Genomic DNA, 19,290 nt, shown 5'->3' on the forward strand with positions numbered 1-19,290 from the left:
CTGCACTGGTGTGGTTCTGATGGGGTGAAAGACCTAGGACTAGTTTGCAAAAGTAGGTTTTTCAAAAAATCCAAAATATGCGAAAATTTCATCAGGCTCACAATCAAATCTGAGCCAAGGATTCCAACGACATAAGACACTTGAGCCTGTGACTGACTCTTTAGGAGTTATGAGGGATTTCATACCAATTTCAGCCCAATTAGGGTGAGCCTTGGTGATGTAGGAGGTGTGAGTATTGCCATACCTCTAAGTTTCAAGTCTGTACGACTTACGGTTTGGTCTGCACTATCAGTTTTACATGGAGATCGCTGATCCTTGGCCATTGTAACAATTTCAATAGGGTTTCAGCAATACGCACTTGAACCCCTAAAAATGAGTACTGACAAACAAATAACTTTTTACTGGTAGAAATTTAAGGATGTCAATAGAATAAAATACTCTCTTGATTATTCTCTCATGATACTCATACACTCATTATTCAAAACTCATGATTTCCAAAACATCTTTAAAAAGCCGACTGAAACTAAATATGATCAAGTAATTTTGTCTAAATCCTTATTTGTGCTTTAATTTTCACTTTACACAGTTGCATTCTTACTGTACCAACCAGCTTACATTAAATTGAAGTTCTACAGAGCAACTGAGATATACTAAAGACAAAACACAGGAAGTGCTTTAGAATGTACATCCTGTCTTCTGTCTTTGATGTCACAGCTCAAAACATCTGTGATAACTGGTAACACTTTATTCCGATAGTCCACTTTAGACATTCTACTAAAAGTAAGTAAATTTGCAGCTACATGTCAACTAGCAGTCATTAGAGTATTAGTAGACTGTCTGCTTAATATCTTCTAACACTTTATTTTGATGGGTCCACAACATACAACATACTGACTATGAGAAACTTTGCAAGTATGTCAACTTATTCTACTAACCCTAAACCTACCCTACTGAGAGTTAGTAGACATGTAGTTGCAAATTAATGAGAATTAGTTGACGTAGTTACAAAGTTACTTATAATTAGTAGAATGTCTAAAGTGGACTATAGAAATAAAGTGTAACCTGATAATTATATAAGAATTTAAAAATGTAATTTAAAGTCGTTTTAGATGTATAGAATGTCATCACTTTTCTGTTTGACACATCAATCCAATTACCCAAATGGAGAATAATGAGTAACAGAAAATAAAAACTAGAACTAAGATCTCAGTAGGATTTAAAAAGAACTAGATCTCTGGAAATTCTGCAGTAGCAGAAATCCTAATCTTCTCATCTAGTGAACTCCACAGACATTGCATTCATTTACTTGTGTCACCCTTTAAAGAAAAGATGCCTACAGGTTAGAAGAAAATGGGGAAAGTGTGGAGTTTTTGTGGGTTAAGCTGACATCTCACTCCCCCATGAGAACAACTGCTATCAGCTTAGTCATGACTGCGGTTTCCCAGCTTCTTTGACGCCCTCACAAATAGTATCTGCTACACATGACCGACACTGAACGGAGAAATTTTGAGTGTATCATCTCAGGGTTTGCCCCACCCTAATATGTACATAACAGATAACATCCTACTACACACTTCCATGCTGTTATCAACTTTTAATGAGTCAACAAAGTAGCTAATCATGAAGATAAACTTCAGTTTCACAATGTAAATTTTAGCAAGATTCAAATTCAAAATGTTTTGACATTTAAGTGAACTGATGCATGGCTTGTGCTGAGTATCAGAGAGGAAGTGAGTAGGAAGGGCCGATGAGGAATGTTGTTTTCTTTAGCTGTAGTTTCTCAGTAACTAAAAATCTAGTAAAAATCTATTGAATGTATCAAGTTAATTGTAGAACGCAACTGCCTCATGCTTAAATATCATAATAGCATTCCACAATTCACTAGAACCTTTCCCTGCAAACATGCACCTGCGGGGCCCATGCTGGCTTTTTGCGGGCACAGTGGACTAGGGCCAGCCCACACCAAACCTAAACAGGCCCAGTGCGGGCTTGCCCAGGTGAGGCCCACAGCTTTGGGCTCACCGTGAACAGCCCACACTATGGGATTGCCCACATCAATCCAATGATGGCCCAATGTGGGCCAGTCCATTCGGACCCAGAGCAACTTTTGTACCTTTGGGCCCATGCAGGTTTTTGTGTAGGCAGCCCTGTAATGCAACTAGGAGAATACAAACAACATTGACTGGCCATTCTTTAGCAACTGAATTCTCTATCAATTGAACTGGAATGGCTCAAACCAAAAGACACCTTTTCAAAACCTGTTGTTTCAGATAGGCCAGGGATCCACAAATCTGGCTCACAAGATACACTTTCCTGCAGAGTTTAGTTCTAACCTTAATCAAACACACCTGATCATGCTAATCGCTGTCTTTAGGATCATTAGAAAATCACAGTTGGGTGAGTTTGATCAAAGTTGGAACTAAACTCTGCAGTAAAATGGGTCTCACGAGTCATATTTGAGGTGCAACAGACATGAGCCTGTTAATAATAACTTTGTGGGCAGTTTGCTTCCTTACCACTAGGAGTGCTAGGGTGTTTTGGGTTTCCTTAAGTAAAGCCATGTTGGTAGAGGGAGTAGCAATTAGTGATGGGAAGTTCGGATCATTTTACTGACTCAGACCTTTGAGTCTCGTTCAGCAAAATTAATGAATGTTTTTTCGAGTCATTTCGTTCATTTTAGCAAAATATAATTAAAATGTTATGTGCTACTTCCCTAACACATCTACTACTTATGCAAATGTTGATCACACTACAAACAATTCAAAACTATAATGCTATAAGAAACGGAAAAGATTAATTCATTGATTAGCTCACCTCACCTCTTATCTGACAAGTCTTCGGGTTTAAGTCGTTCGTTCATCACGTGACAGCCTCATAAGCTAAACCTATGCAGTCAGAGCCGGAAAAAGAATTGATTAGTTCATCTCAAGTCTTTCGAGTCGTTCATTCTTTTGTCACATGACGTGACAGCATTGGGCAGAGAAATTAGTTAATTTACAAGCTTCCTTACAAACGGGTGCATAGTTATTATTGTTATTATTATTTACTCTTACAGTTACGTGATGCGATTCTGGTCTCAAATTGTAGCTTTTTAATTACAGTTTATAAATGTGAATTTCTGTCATGATGGTTCTTTTCCATAACACTGAATGTGGTAACAAAGGTAATAAACTAAATAGTTGGTTATTATTATTATTAAGTCTTTTTCCCTCAGACTGAATAGGTTTAGCTTATGAGGCTGTCACGTGATGAACGAACGACTCAAACCCGAAGACTCGGGAGACGAACTAATCAATTCTCTTTCCGGCTCTGACTGCATAGGTTACGCGTATGGGGCTGTCACGTGATGAATGAACGACTCAAACCAGAAGACTCGAAACAGGTGAACTAATTCAGTGCAGAACCTATAGGATGTTGCGCATGCGTGACTGAATGAATCACTCTCTGAGACGACTCGTTCCTCCCGAGTCATTTTTTTTTTTTCATATTTTTTGTGTGTGTGTATTTACATTTTTGGCTATATGTAGCTGTATTAACCTGAATTTAATGTTTTCTATTTTATATTTAATAAATTGGTCTGAAATCCCTTTGACTACTGTACATTTTTGACAATACAGACATTAGTTATGCGGTGACTGCATCCATTTCAGATGTATAATAACTGTTTTCCCCAAAGACTTAAGTTATAGTAGCTGGAAAGTGTTGATAGTGAAATAGATGTATTGTTGTTGATTAATAGTGCGGGTCCTGTGTGGGCCTAGTGAGGATTTCCTGGGGGCTAAGTGAGGGCTGCCCGTGTTGGGCCAGCACTAAGCGGCCAACATTTTGCTAATGAGCAAATTCTCAGGGGCCCTTGACTGGCAGCCCGCTGGGGGCCCTTAGGCTAGTCCTAAGTGGGCCCGTAAAGGGCCACTGCAGGCTTGTTTGCAGGGTTATCAGGCCATCATCTATTTAACCCAGTTGTTCACAAGTGCAAAGAATTCATATGCTGGTTGTCAGGGGCAATTGCATATTTCACCTGAGGAACATATACAAACCTGGCCAATTAATGAAGTGTATCCTTAAGTTGGGGTCTATTGGCTAAATATTGTCAGATCAAATGTGTTTTTTTTATGCTAATGGAATTGCATTGGTAAATCTGAGCATGACAAATTAGTTTTGCTGCAAACAGTGCTCTATTCACAAGACACAGTAGATTCTCACAGCTACCACTCAAAAAGTAGCTGTTTGTTTCAATTAAACATGAATATCCAGAGCCATATATCAGAGTATATCAGTTCCTCTGAAACCCTCCACCTTCCCCAGCTCCACCTGTATAGATCTGCTGCAGGTTATTAAATATGCTATTTTTGCAGCAGCAGTTTGTCTTAATACATGCACTGTATCGGTGCATGTATTGACAGTAGCAAGTTATTGTACTTGCTTTGTAGCAGCAGCAATAATCTACAACAATAGCAATAACCAACAGCAGCAGCAATGTAGCTAGATCTATTCCACCAAGACCAAATACATTAACATTGTCATATCCATTACCATGGCTAAAAACTTCTGAGAGTTTGTCAGGATGGAAATAAAGTTCTTGTCTCCAAAAATTAAGAATCGACTCTGAACAGTCTAAACGAGTCGTCATCTGAATCCCACTTCTGTGACATCCAATCTTAGAACTGCTTTGAACAAATAGTTTGAGAATCGTTGGAAAATTAGGTGATATTAAATGCATATTTTCAGAAAATAGCATTTTTGATCTTGCATGCATGTAAGCCAACTATAGGAGACTCCAAAAACAATATTAGGAACCTTAAAAATGGCATAATAGGGGCACTTTAACTGACAAACCACTAATGATTCAGTGAGACAGCGCAGTCCTGTGAATCAAACTGAAACATGATTCAGACCATTTTGCAAACCTGTTTCACTGCAAAGAATCAAAATAATAATTAATTAATGCTAACAATTTGATGCAGCTGTAATTTTGATGTGTGTACTGAACTGTAATGGAATAATACACAAATAAATGACATGGGATGAACAAATCTTCTTATGCATGTCACAATGACTTGCATGATTACTTAAAAAGAACACTCACAGTCAATGGAAGCTGCATGTCACTCCAAAACCACATGCTGTTATTTTTTCCATGGACCACAAAGAGAGTGTAAAGGCTACATGAACAATAGAGCAAGATGCACACCTTAAGAAAAAATGTCTGTGTGTGTACAGTGGTGTGAAAAAGTTTTTGCCCCTTCCTTTTTTTTTTTTTTTTTTTAGCATATTTGTCACACTTAAAAGATTCAGATCAAACAAATTGTAATATTATACAAAGATAACCCGAGTAAATACAAAAATGATTTCAATTATTAAGGGAAAAAGCTGTTCAAACCTGCCTGGCCCTACGTGAAAAAAATAATTTCTCCCTAAATCTAATAACTGGTTGTGCCACCCTTTGCAGCAACAACTGCAATCAAGCATTTGCGATAACTGCCAATGAGTCTTTCATGTCGCTGTGGAGGAATTTTGGCCCACTCTTCTTTGCAGAATTGTTTTAATTCAGCCACATTGGAGGGTTTTCGAGCATGATTGGACTGTTTAAGGTCACGCCACAGCATCTCAATTGGATTTAAGCCTTTGACTTGGCCACTCCAAAACCTTAATTTAGTTTTTCTTGAGCCATTCAGAGGTGGACTTGCTGGTGTGTTTGGGATCATTGTCCTGCTGGATAACCCAAGTACGCTTGAGCTTGAGGTCACAAACTGACGGCTGGACATTCTCATGCAGGATTTTCTGATAGAGTGCAGAATTCATGGTTCCATCAATTATGGCAAGTCGTCCAAGTCCTGAAGCTGCAAAGCAGCCCCAGACCATCACACTACCACCACCATGTTTGACTGTTGGTATGATGTTCTTTTTATGAAATGCTGTGTTGGTTTTATGCCAAATGCAACGGGACACACACCTTCCAAAAAGTTCAACTTTTGTCTCATCAGTCCACAGAATATTTGCCCAAAAGTCTTGGGGATGATCAATATATTTTTTTGGCAAATGTGAGACGAGCCTTTGTGTTCTTTTTGGTCAGCAGTGGCTTTTGCCTTGGAACTCTCCCATGGATTCTGTTTTTGCCCAGTCTCTTTCTTATTGTTGAATAATGATCACTGACCTTAATTGAGGCAAGTGAGACCTGCAGGTCTTTAGATGTTGTTCTGGGTTCTTGTATGACCTCCTGGATGAGTCGTCTTTGTGCTCTTGGAGTAATTTTGGTTGGCCGGCCTCTCCTGGGAAGGTTCACCACTGTTCCAAGTTTTCTCCATTTGTGGATAATGGCTCTGACCATAGTTCGCTGGAGTCCCAAAGCCTTAGAAGGCAAGGCAAGTTTATTTATATAGCACATTTCATACACAGTGGTACTTCAAAGTGCTTTACATAAAAGGAAATTAATAATAACAAGAAATTAAAAATAATAATAATCACAACAATAAAAACAAAGTGATTTAAAAATTGATTTAAAAATAATTTAAAACATTTAAGAATAGAAAGTGATTATACATAGTGCAATCAGTTCGGACGTAGCACAGTGCTCACTCAACAAATGCACAGCTAAACAGATGAGTTTTGAGTCTGGATTTAAAAGTGACTAATGTTTTAGCACATCTGATCTCTTCTGATTTATTCTGATTTAACAGATGAGTAAGATGGGTCAATTATGACTTTGTTTTGAATGTCATGAGGGTGAGTAAATAATGTCAGAATTTTATTTTTAAGTGTTTCTTTGTCAAGTCTTTGTAGCGTGTCAGTGTCTGTGTGGTTTAAATAATTATTTTTTTTTTTTTAAATCATCCTGTGGGGTTTGCATGACCAGATGCATGACCAGCAGATATTTCTGACAGGCCTGGTCTCAAAAAAGTCGCTAGGTTTAAAAAGCTGTTGAACCTCAAATGTTAACTGCTGTCTCTCACTTCCCACAGACCACCGCAATGCTTTTCTTGTTGCTTGCCAGCTTAGGAAACAACTAGCCTCCAATAGATGTTTGCATAAGTTGCATGAGTTGAACAGCTAATGACGATCTGTCTGGTTTGTGGTTTAGTGCGCTGCTATGATATACTGCCATAAACTGAATCAAATGAAAAACAAAGATAATAACCAAAGAACAAAGAGGAACAGCAACCACAACAGAAATGATCATGAGTCCAAAATGCTTCTATTTTTATAATTTTTTTTAATTTTATTTTTTATTTATAATATGAACAAAACAAATTTGAGTGGAAAGTTTAATTGAAAAATAACATTAAAAAACTAATAAAGGATAATGCTTGAAGACACACACACACACATATATAGAGGATAATATACTAGACTAAAAAATCTGACCAAATACGACCAATTATGGTCACATTTTCCTTTGAAATTACAGTCAGATATCATGATATGTGAGTCAAGATCCATATTTAATCACATACACAATATTGCTTAACAGGAAATATATCACCCGAGAGGACTTGAAGACAATGAAGTTGTGATCTTTCTACTGCGACTGAAGAGACTAATATTTCATCAGTGTATATGGTGACCTTTGAGGTCATTTTTACTTGGAAACAGTTTGGCTTGAGAAGAAGGCTTTGCTGTGTTTTTGTGGTGACACTGAAACGGTGACATAATTCAGAGAGCGTAAGAGAATGAGAAAAACAGCAAGAGAAGCGATCGCAAAAAGCAATAAAGGTCTGCTGTTTTTCCCTCGCTGTGGGAAAATGATCTTAACCAGTTATGAATCATCAACATCACTAACACCTTTACCTCAGAAACGTGATTCACACTTTTCACAGAAAAAATTAAATAAAATAATAACAATAAATCGACAGATTTCATAACAATGTGGAAATAATTAGTTACAAGTGTTGTAAAATAAAAAAAGGTGGGTATGTACACTATTTATAGACACTGAGAGAATGTCACATATATGCAGTGATGGCCGTTATTTCTTGTCAACGATGCTGCTGATTGAAAATGGAGGTGAAGATTTCTTAATCCCAATTTTCCTGTAAAGATACACACAATTGAAATAAGCCATGATGAAAATGATTCCACACATAAACACAAACAAATATTAGTAAGTTATAACTTACTTTACAATTTTGTCTTTCACTGAAGGCTCTGTCAAAGAAAAGAAAAGAAAAAAATCCTCACTGTTTACTTGCATAGTTGTCTATTAGTTTGATGAATGCTGGTTTGTTAGCAAGGAATGAAGATGTTGCTTACTTTTGCACTTGCAACATTTGATTTTATTGATGCAGATCTGCACCAAACAGATCAGCACGAAAAATCCCAAGATCCCAAACGCCACGGCTATCCCAATCGACACTGATGTGGAGCTATCTGGAAGATTCCATCACATAATTAGCTCAAAATATATGTACAAACCACAGAACTCCATCACAGACTTTTAAATTACACACATACTGCATAGACTGTACGTTTGTCAGTACTTTAAGGTATTCTTCAAACCAAAGATACAAAGTAATAATGTTGGGCTCTCGTTGGATTTTTGCCAGACTCCAGCTCACATAATATCCATCCTAAATTGTAGAATTTGTGTGCCACATTATTGTAGTATGATGAAAAGAGTGTCCAAAAGGAACCTGGGTGGTCTACAATTTCTGGTAAGAATACAATGTACAGATCTGTGCATACTCTTAATGGCTAATATTTCCCTCAACCCATTGCACTTTGGAAGAGTTTAGAACCATAAACTTGAATAAAATGTATATAAAAAAAACAAAAAAAAAACAAAAAAAACAAAAAACAAACTGCAAACATAGCAGATGCGAGGCAGATGGTTATGTAGAGAGAGATGATGGGTTTGAGTGATAAGTAGTAAATATCTAACCTAATGAAAAGTACTTGTTTCATCTGACTGCAACCACATTGTGGACTTTTATAAAGAAACATTTGGCCATTAAAGGCATAGTTCATCCAAAAATAAAGATTGTGTTATTAATGACTCACCCTCATGTCGTTCCAAACTCTTAAGACCTTCGTTCATCATCGGAATGCAAATTAAGATATTTTTTGATAAAATCTAGAGGATAATATACTAGACAAATAAATCTGACCAATTATGACAACATTTTCCTTTGAAATTAGAATCAGATATACAGTATATAGATCATGATATATGAGTCAAAATCCATATTCCATCACATACTGTATATAATATTGCAGGAAATCTGTCACCTGAGAAGACTTCCTTGTAAATGACAGTTGTGACCTTTATACTCCAATAGTATAAACTGAAGAGACTAATATTTCATCAGTGTATATGGTGACCTTTGGCGTCATGTTTATATGGAATGCACACGCATATGTCATGAATGTGCATCAAAGACTGACATGAAAGAGAATCATTTTTTGAATAAAGTCATTAATTAATTTTCTTTGCGCACAAAAAGTATTCTTGTAGCGTCGTAAAATTACGATAGAACCACTCATATCATATGGACTATTTTAATGATGTCCTTAGTACATTTCTAGGCCTTAAATGTGGTAGTTCCATAGGTGTCTGCAGGGTCAGAAAGCGCTCAGATTTAATCAAAAATATCTTAATTTGTGTTCCGAAGATGAACAAAGGTCTTACGCATTTGAAATGACATGAGGGTGAGTAATTAATGACAGAATTTATTATTTTATTTTATTTTATTTTATTTTATTTTATTTTATTTTATTTTATTTTATTTTATTTTATTTTATTTTATTTTATTTATTATTTTTATTTTTATTTTTTTTTGGGTGAACTATCCCTTTAACTTTTAAATGCATTGTAATGCAAAACACAGGACTGGGCTAGCAGATCAATGAGTTACTTTTTTCCCCCCTATCAATTATGGTAGAAATAATTATTAAGTCGCTAAATTAAATGAAATGACATGTTGAGTGTGCATATCCAGATGTCAACTGTGACAAGATAATTGATGGGTCAATTTACTGTGACAGGATGCATACAAGCAGGGCTCGAATTGAGAGAAATGACAAAAAGCTCTGTAAAACCACCATCCCCCTTTGGATCATTAATTTTGTGTATTACGTGAAAATTATCATGCACATGAAATGTTAAAATTCTCTACTTATGATCATTTACGAACTAAATAACGACGATTGGCCTATCAGAATTTGTAACATTTGCACAAGCAGAAGCAATTTCGTCATTGTTTGCGCAAAATGGTTTAAGTGCAACTTTTGAAGTTCTTTAAAAAGAAGACAACAGAAGGTATGATGTTTCCTTGATTAGAATTTAAAGACATTCTCCTGACATAATGTATGTGTGACTGTAGGAGAGCTGACATTATCCCCCCAAAAAAAAACAAGTCTCGAGAGTCCAAAAGCATTCACTGCGCGATGAAGCCCATTCGAATACTGCTAGAATGCCCTTATAATTCCAACAATGAAACAAAAAAATACCAGTGTATGAGTATTTTACGTTTTTATATTCATTGCACAAGCAATGTACGTTTCTGTATATCAGCATATTATATTTCATCTGCATCAGCCATGTGAACTTTTATAAACGTCCATTTGGTCGTTCTCGCCATGAAAGAGAACCGACTGGCACATCAACGAGTTAATTTTTTCTCTCCAATACCGTATGAAATGAAATGTGGAGGATGTTAACTGTGACAAGATGATTGACAGGCCAGTTTACAGTGACAGGGTGCTTGTAACAGATGCGACAGAGACAGTGTAGTGTGACGTGTATTATGTCCCAAAGCTTCTACTACACACCAGTCCTCACAAGACTTGTATTTGGAACAATCGTTTTATTTTACATCGTAATAAGTCTTTATTTTATGAAAGTTGGTTTAAATATAATATTCTTTCTTTATTGGATATGATGGATAACCATGGTGACATTCTCAGTTACAATGATTTCTGCCTGAAACATGGATTTGTATGTCATCCTAAAGAGTTTTATACAGTTGTAAATGCCATTCCTAAAAGTATAATATTATTGATCAAAGGAACTCTTTCTCATTATTCTGTGACATTTTCTCTTCTGTCTCTGAAATTGGATACTTTGTCTATTAGAGATCAAAAATGTACCAACATATTTATAAGAAATATTTTCATTAATAGACTTTCTCCAAATCAACTCAGACGTCACCATATTTTTAAAGATTTTAACTCAAAGGAGAAATTAGAATGAGCTACCTCTCTTTTCCAATCTTCCCAAAAGTAAAAGAACTTCAATTTAAAATAATGACTGGTATATATCCATCGAAAGAATTCCTTAGATCAAAATTTGATATTGAGGAAAACTCTTGTCAATTCTGTGAAAATGACATTGAAACCACTGAGCATATTTTCTTCAACTGTATTCATTCAAAGCTGTTCTGGTCTCATTTGAATAACAGAATGTCCTTGATCAATATCCATATTAACCCTCTTAACTATAAGAAAATTAAGTTTGGAGTATTTAAAAAAGATTGTATGCAATACTACTTAATTAACAACCTTATTTGTTGTGGTAAATTCTTTATTCATAAGTGTAGATTTTTGAAATGCACCCCTTCTTTCCCTCATTTCATAAATGACCTTTGAATTATTGCTTCTTCCTTACATACACTGTCAAGCAATAAAGCTATTACATTAGCTAATTTTTTCAACCAATTTAGTGATTCATAATATCTCGTAACCCCATCTGCATTTATTTAGATTGATTTTATTTATTTATTTTTTTTTTTCATCTGCATTTCTAACTTGTATTTATTTATTAATGTTAATGATGTACAATATATATATATAACTTAGAATTATGTCTGCCTTGTATCTGCAATTATGTTTTTTTTTTTTTCTTTATGTCTTATGACCTAATTTTGTTCATTTTAAGCCTGTTTTGCATGTACATTTTCTGATTTTCATAAAAAAAAAAAAAAGACTGTTAAAAAACAAAAACAAAAACAAAAAAACTCTTCTACTACACACTCAAAAGTGTGTACTTTTTCTTCACCAAAAGAGTACATACTTTAAGGGCGTAGTATAAGTAGGCACATTGGGACGCAGTAATGGTCTCACTTTGTTTAGTTTCTATTGAATCAGCTGTTTTGAACGAATCCTTTGATATGAATGATTCAGTAAGTCATTTATTAAAACAGGGACTTACTGCCACCTACTGCCGGTTTTATTGTCTTATTTATTCATCCATGACAGGCCTACATCAGCCAAGGTGCCAGCACAAAAACACATTCAGCAAAATATTGTTTAATTATCAATATTGACCAAAATTCATCTATTTCAGGCCCCAGGAGGAAAAAAAAAAAAAAGAAAAAAAAGTATAAACAATAATCCATTTAATAAGGCACATTTTTCATTATATAGAAACCTTTTTAAAAATTAGACCAATTTTGTAATAATTGTGTAAAATTAGCCACAAGATTCCAGTTTGGTTGTGGTTGTTGACTTTAAAATACATAATCACTCCTTTATATTTCCTCTGCATGCTCTTAAAATATAGGCTATTAAAGAACAACGAAAGCACACCACATAACAGGTTTTAAAAGAATGACTTATCAAACGGTAATCGGTAGCTATATTATGCTACTTGTTACTGACTGCTGCCATTTTGGTTGTTTTTATGTGACATCACCACAGTCAAGTGCAGGAAGTCTGTGATTTTATTAAATTCCCAACTTGTGACTAAGAGTTTGACAATAACACACATATACTTACTAGTCAGAACACGCTATTAACTATTTCTAGTTTCTATAACTATTTCTTAACCTTTCTAGAATGTTAAGTGCTAATTGCTAAAATCTAGCATGTTGGCTTAACACATGTATTGTGCAATTTTAAAAGTCGAACGGAGGCACGAATACATTGACAAAGACACTAACACTGTATCCCTAAAGTTCTGAGCAATGTAAACTTATTAATTGTGAATACATTTACATTTATTAATTCAGCAGATGCTTTTATCAGCAACTTCACAAGACATTTTTCACAACACTAGCATAGCACTTTTAAATGCTTTAAATCTATGAAATGTGATGTCTTCAAGTTAAAAGACCTTATTTGTGAACAGCAATAGCCACACTCTGACAAACTGAGTTTCTTACCCATGATGCCTTTTTCCTGAGAGCAGCTGTACTTTTTACTATGTGCTCAGAAGAAAAGTTAGATATTCTTTTTTACTCAGAGAAACAAGTCTTTTTCTGATACGGTGCAAGCTTTCTGTGTCACTAACTAGCCTTGTGTACTGTTGACCGGGAAAAGCTGATGTTTTTTAAACTGGTCTGTCTTCATTCTCTTTTTTGACATTTTGTAAAAGGCCCACCCTTTTACAATGGTGCTTCACTTTCACTTGACTACTATCGCTTGTTCTGATTGCTTCTTTAGCTTAGTGATCATGGCATTTCTTTCAGTCATGACAAGACTCAAGGCTACGTTTCCTTTTTTTATTTGGAGACTCTGATGTGATTTAAGGACAAATGGTGAGAATGTTTTCAGTTGATAATAGAATGTTTTCAGATATGTTCTGTTCTGGTAAATGTGAAGTATGCCACAGCATGTCTTTACCACGTCTTCTTATATACACCTACATTTGTCATCTAGTTTATTGTCAGCTGTCTGGTTATGAATCAGATGGAAGGAGGTTTTGTGTTCTCATTCATTACAGTGCACACTTTGTGGGGGAGGATTGGTTTTACATAAATATGCACGTGGTTCGTACTGCCCTCTGCTGTTCAATAGGTGAAATGAAGCAGACTGGTGGGCAACTTGTTTGGTGGGCATTAACCCAGTGGCGGTTTTAGGCATGGGCGAACATTTTTTTATGACACGTGGGGGGCGGCACAAGCACTTGAAAAAGTAAAATAAAATCATCTGCGCCGCTAAGCGGTTTTCTATTATCTATCATATGTGTGGGGAATTGGCAAATTGGCGCCCCTGCTTGCTGAGAAGGTACCGTGCACAGAAGCTGTGTGAGAAGTGGAAAGGGGAGGGGGGCGTGGCCGCGGGGGACAGTTCACCTCTCCCAAATGGAGCGGACCACTGTCGGGCCAAAAGCGGGCGTGCTAGTGCGTGCCAGGGCCAGTCGCGTTTCCACTGTCACTTCCGGGGCTTGATCGTGCCTCGTCGGAGCTTCCTCAGGGCCAACGGCCGGGGTTTTCTGGCCCGACGAAAACCTTGGGCCAAAGCGGGCCAACTGGGACTAGAGGAGTGGTTATGAACAAAGACGGAGTTTCTCCGCGTCTTGAGAGCGTCAGCGCTGCAGATCATTTCATAAAGTTAACAGCTATAACACCAGCATTAAAAACTTTTAAAATGATTTTAGCTCAAAACTCACTTTCAGAAAGCAGCGAGTGTTTGAAATAACTTGATCTGATGCGGATTATGATCACCATACAAGGCAGAAATATTTATGAGCGATGCGAAAGACTATGCACGCTAGCCAACATTGCCATACTGAACATAGTACATACGACAGCTTGAAGAAATCAGATGTCAGCTTCTCATTCTCTATAACAATCGTGTATTTATTTAGTAACATATTTTATCTGTCATAAGTCTCGTCTGGAGACTAGCTCTGTGTGTGTCATAAAAATATATAATGGTTTTTGTTTGGGAGCTCCCTCTGCTACTCAAGTCGTATTTTTGATGGAAAAATATAGAAATTATTCTTACTTAACGTAATGTATACTGTGACTACAAATAAACAGAAACAGACTCTACTGAATAAGTGGGGTAGGCCTATTTGTCCTCTTTCTTTTGTGAAATAGTGGTTCACATTGCTTTATTTCTGTGTGACTAATTTTCAATCCTGATAAATTAATTCATTATGATCAATGTATCATACAGAGCACTGGCTCTCACTGGCCCGACAGTGGAAAAGCGGCTAGGAGGGCTTGTCCGCTCCATTAGTTGGACAAGTGGGCTAAAGTCAGTCACACCTTGACTTTCTTCCAAATAACACACATTTCATTCATAATATTAAAACACAGGCCTATAACACAGGGGGTCAGAGGGGTCTCGCCCGGAGAGTAATTCAATGTAGAACCGCCACTGCATTAACCTGTGACACTGTAACCACTAGTTATATCTCACAGTTAAATCTGACCCCCATTTTACTCGTATAACTTGGCTGATAAGTCTGAGCATTACAAACCAACATATGCATTATCCACAGGCCCTTCATGGACTTCCTCTCTCAGAATGCAATACAATACCCTTTAATTCAACAGGGGCTTGTATAAGACAGAACGGGAAACACAAGGAAGGAAATACAAAACTAGAGAGATAAAGTTCACCCTTGTGAAAGAGAAATACATAAACATTCATGGCCATGTCAGTTTTTTTTTTTTTTTTCACCATGCTCAACCCCAAAGCTCCAGATGTGAGTATTATTAGATGGGGTGTTAAAGGAAAATTATGTCAGAAAATTATGTCATCATTTACTCACTTTCAAGAACATCTTGGTCACTTCCTTCAATATAATGACAATGTATGTCAAGCTTTAAACGACAATCTACTTAAAAAAAAAGTTGTATAATGAAGCAGTTCAATAATTTTTTTGTGAAGCTAAAATTAGCTCTCTGTGGCACCTTCATAAGTGATGTAGTGATGTCTGATTAATTTCCAATGAATCGTTGAACCAGTCTGATTGATTCATTCACAAAGCTTACTGACCTACTTCTTAAATTATAGCTCAGTGACCCAATGATCATTGGAGGGGAAGATTATCAGTAAATAACAATTTAAAGTCTGAAAGCTCCAATGTCCATTTGTTGTAATTGCATGAAACATTGATCATATTATTTAAAACTGTGTTTCACAGAAGGAAAAAAAAAAAATATATATATATATATATATATATATATATATAATTATATATATATATCATATTTTTCAAAATCTTTCATATTTGGATCATGTGGCAGTGACAAAAAGTTGTCCTTATCAGCTTCAAAGCATTTACAGTAATGGTAATTGATGGTATTTTCTCCTTTATCTGACAGATATCGCATTGTCTGACCAAAATAAAAATGCTGTCATTAATTACTCACCCTCATGTTGTTCCAAACCCATTAGACCTTGATTCACCTTCAGAACACAAATTCTTTGCGCACAAAAAGTATTCTCGTAGCTTCATAAAATTACGGTTGAACCACTGATGTCACATGGACTATTTTAACAATGTCCTTACTACATTTCTGGGACCCTTGCTGTCTATGGAGGGTCACAGAACTCTCAGATTTCATTAAGAATATCTTAATTTGTGTTTCGAAGATGAATGAAGGTCTTGCGGGTTTGGAACGACATGAGGGTGAGTAATTAATTATATAATTTTCATTTTTGGGTGATGAGAAATTATCTCATTAAAATATCAAACCACCTTTCCTTTTGCCCTCAGCATATTGACTGATATAACAGGACCTGTAGCAAATGCATTTATGTTTTATCCAAATACAGTATGTTTGTACTGTACGTGTGTAAAGGAGTTTAGAAGGTCAAATGTAATATGAGTTGGAGGATCAATAAATATTAGCTCTTCGTTTAAGAGGAAATTGATGTTCCCATGTGGGGATTTCCCCTGTTGCACCTGTTTCTGTTTATTTCAAAACTGTGTAAAGCTGGTGAAAACAGAGCTGCTGTCCTGCATACGAGCAGCTGCAGAGTTCATGAGAAGAGCAGAAAGGCAGATAAACACAGCGCTCACTGCAAAATTCTCAGAATGTTTTGAACATGGAGATCAAGGCATCAACCACAACCTGTCACGTGCCTCTCGCTGGGCTACAGGCCCGAAATATCCTAAAATAACACATTTGTGGTTCTTGACTAAAACGAGAGTGTTTGAAACTGTGCTTTGGTAGGAGGCCTTTGTACAAACAGTGTACAAGCTAAATATAAATATAATTACATTTGAAATATCCACAAAAAATAATATATGAAATGCAGTATGATTGATTGAATGATCTGATCTTTTGTATATAATATAATATACAACCTGAATTCCGAAAATGTTGGGACACTTTTTAAATTTGAATAAAATGAAAAATAAAAGAATTTAAAATCACATGAGCCAATATTTTATTCACAATAGAACATAGATAACATAACAAATGTTTAAACTGAGACATTTTTACAATTGTATGCACAAAATGAGCTCATTTCAAATTTGATGCCTGCTATAGGTCTCAAAATAGTTGGGACGGGGGCATGTTTACCACGGTGTAGCATCTCCCCTTCTTTTCAAAACAATTTGAAGACACCTGGGCATTGAGGTTATGAGTTTCTGGAGTTTTTTGTGTTGGAATTTGGTCCCATTCTTTCCTGATATAGGTTTCCAGCTGCTGAAGAGTTTATGGTCGTCTTTGACGTATTTTTCGTTTAATGATGCACCAAATGTTTTCTATAGGTGAAAGATCTGGACTGTAGGCAGGCTAATTCAGCACCCGGACTCTTCTACTACGAAGCCATGCTGTTGTAATAGCTGCAGTATGTGGTTTTGCATTGTCCTGCTGAAATACACAAGGCCTTCCCTGAAATACACGTTGTCTGGAGGGGAGCATATGTTGCTCTAAATCCTTTTTATACTTTTCAGCATTCATAGTGCCTTCCAAAACATGCAAGCTGCCCATACTGTATGCACTTATGCACACCCATACCATCAGAGATGCTGGCTTTTGAACTGAACGCTGATAACACACTGGAAGATCTCCCTCCTCTTTAGCCCGGAGGACACGGCATCCGTGATTTCCCACAAGAATGTAAAATTTGGACTTGTCTGACCTCTGACCATAGAACACTTTTCCACTTTGAAATAGTCCATTTTAAATGAGCCTTGGCCCACAGGACACAACGGTGCTTCTTGGCCCACAGGACATGACGGTGCTTCTGGACCATGTTCACATATGGCTTCCTTTTTGCATGATAGAGCTTTAGTTGTCATCTGCAGATGGCACGGCTGATTGTGTTTATCGACAGTGGTTTCTGGAGGTATTCCTGGGCCCATTTAGTAATGTCAATGACAGAATCATGCCGATGAGTGATGTAGTGTCGTCTGAGGGCCCGAAGACCACGGGCATCCAACAAAGGTCTTCGGCCTTGTCCCTTACGCACAGAGATTTCTCCAGTTTCTCTGAATCTTTTGATGATGTTATGCACTGCAGATGATGAGATTTGCAAAGCAAAAGGAGAGCCTCTGCCTATCTTTACTTCTGAGAGACTCTGCCTCTCTGAGACATCCCTTTTATGTTACAGACCTGATGTCAATTAAGTTAATTAGTTGCTAGATGTTCTCCCAGCTGAATCTTTTAACAATTTTTGCTTTTTCAGCCCTTTGTTGCCCCCGTGCCAACTTTTTTGAGACCTGTAGCAGGCATCAAATTTGAAATGAGCTCATGGATAAAAGTGTAAAATTTCTCCATTTAAACATTTGTTATGTTCTCTATGATCTATTGTGAATAAAATATTGGCTCATGTTATTTGAAAGTCTTTTAGTTTTCATTTTATTCAGACTTTAAAAATGTCCCAACATTTCTGGGGTTCGGGTTGTAATGTAATGTAATGTAATGTAATGTAATGTAATATAATATAATATAATATAATTTAATATAATATAATATAATATAATATAATATAATATAATATAATATAATATAATATAATATAATATAATAAAGACCTGCTGAGTGTTATCCTGAATATTTACATTGTTAATTAAAAATAAATTAATGAATAAAATAACTAAATATTAAATATATTTATTTATTATATTTATTTATTTATTTTTATGTGATAATAGTTACTTAAACAATTAATTAAGAAATTAACACATTTGTGCATGGAATATTACATTAATTTCATAAATAATGTTAAAAATAATTTAATATTTTGATGAGACTGACATGAGACACATGCAACTTTTACATAATATAATATAACATAATATAATATCATATAATATAATATAATTTTTAATGCATATGCTGTATAATAGCCAGAGGTGGACAGTAACGAAGTAAATTTACTTGAGTATTGTACTTAAGTACACTTTTTGAGTATCTGTACTTTACTTGAGTATTATTTTTTCTGGAAACTTGCGACTTTAACTTCACTACATTTGAAAGACAAATATCGTACTTTTTACTCAACTACATTTATATCAAGGTCCCCAAGTAGAAAGTCGTTATATGTAGCAGTTTTTACAGTGTGTGCATTTTCAGATTCACTGAACCCTTTTTTCTGCGAAAATCCGGCCTGTGAAGGACCAGGACCTTCCTGTGTTGCCAAGTGTTACAGTATTTCTAAGCC

The 19,290-nt window shown here is 35.9% G+C and overlaps 1 long non-coding RNA gene across 1 annotated transcript; it reads right to left on the minus strand.

Moving 5' to 3' along the window:
- Window positions 1–7,195: 7,195 nt before the first annotated feature.
- LOC131520654 (uncharacterized) lies at window positions 7,196–13,233 on the minus strand. Its single transcript, XR_009266105.1, has 4 exons — window positions 13,095–13,233; window positions 8,248–8,364; window positions 8,115–8,142; window positions 7,196–8,027 (listed from the first exon to the last, which is right to left on the minus strand). It is a non-coding gene; the product is annotated as an uncharacterized LOC131520654 (long non-coding RNA).
- Between the last annotated feature and the right edge of the window lie 6,057 nt (window positions 13,234–19,290).

The sequence above is a fragment of the Onychostoma macrolepis genome, chromosome 15 (assembly GCF_012432095.1).
Source record: "Onychostoma macrolepis isolate SWU-2019 chromosome 15, ASM1243209v1, whole genome shotgun sequence".
NCBI classification, from domain to species: Eukaryota; Metazoa; Chordata; class Actinopteri; order Cypriniformes; family Cyprinidae; genus Onychostoma; species Onychostoma macrolepis.